Source organism: Oryzias melastigma, unplaced genomic scaffold (genome assembly GCF_002922805.2).
Source record: "Oryzias melastigma strain HK-1 unplaced genomic scaffold, ASM292280v2 sc00316, whole genome shotgun sequence".
Classification (NCBI taxonomy): domain Eukaryota; kingdom Metazoa; phylum Chordata; class Actinopteri; order Beloniformes; family Adrianichthyidae; genus Oryzias; species Oryzias melastigma.
In genome coordinates this window covers 149,450-150,028 of record NW_023416922.1, presented here as the reverse complement: position 1 = coordinate 150,028, position 579 = coordinate 149,450, and the positions used below count along the sequence as shown (strand labels likewise).

The following is a 579-nucleotide window of genomic DNA, read 5'->3' as shown; positions in this document are numbered from 1 at the left end:
GAGTTGAGCTGTAATATATTTTCAGCCTCCAGGTTGCCGTTAGCACTTTGTCTGCGGCTATGGGTAAAGCAACCCACGAGAGAGTCAGCCCTGAGTTTTTCATTTTGCACCCACACATCTTGTGTTTTGTTGGTCTTGTGATATTTAGATATCAGTAACTTAAGACTGCTGTAAATTGCATTTATTTCCACATTTATTTTTTTCTATCTTGTACTTAAAAGCTTCATTTTTTTCTTTTACATGATTCTACTTGACGACAGTTTTATTGGTAGTTCTTTATGAATGATATCACCTATTATTTAATTCTGTAAAAAAAATGACAACTCAATTTAAAATGTTTTTTTAATTAAACAAATAACATTTATTGCTTATACAGTAATAAAAACATTGGTCACCAGTCAAAATTCAAATTTTTACACATAAACATAATATTTACAAATGAGATAATAGGCCCATTTTTTTATTCATTTTTTTCTTTTCTTCCTCCCATCGCTGCCTCTCCATTTTGGTAATATTTAAACTTCTGAAAGTTGATCCAGGACATCTCACTCCATCCATCCATCTTCTTGTCCGCTTCTT

At 31.8% G+C, this 579-nt stretch overlaps 1 protein-coding gene across 1 annotated transcript in view; it reads right to left on the bottom strand.

The window, feature by feature from the left end:
* Window positions 1-579, bottom strand: part of LOC112138255 (zinc finger protein 391) — a 27,745-nt gene that overhangs the window by 470 nt on the left and 26,696 nt on the right. The gene's annotated exons all lie outside the window — the stretch shown is intronic.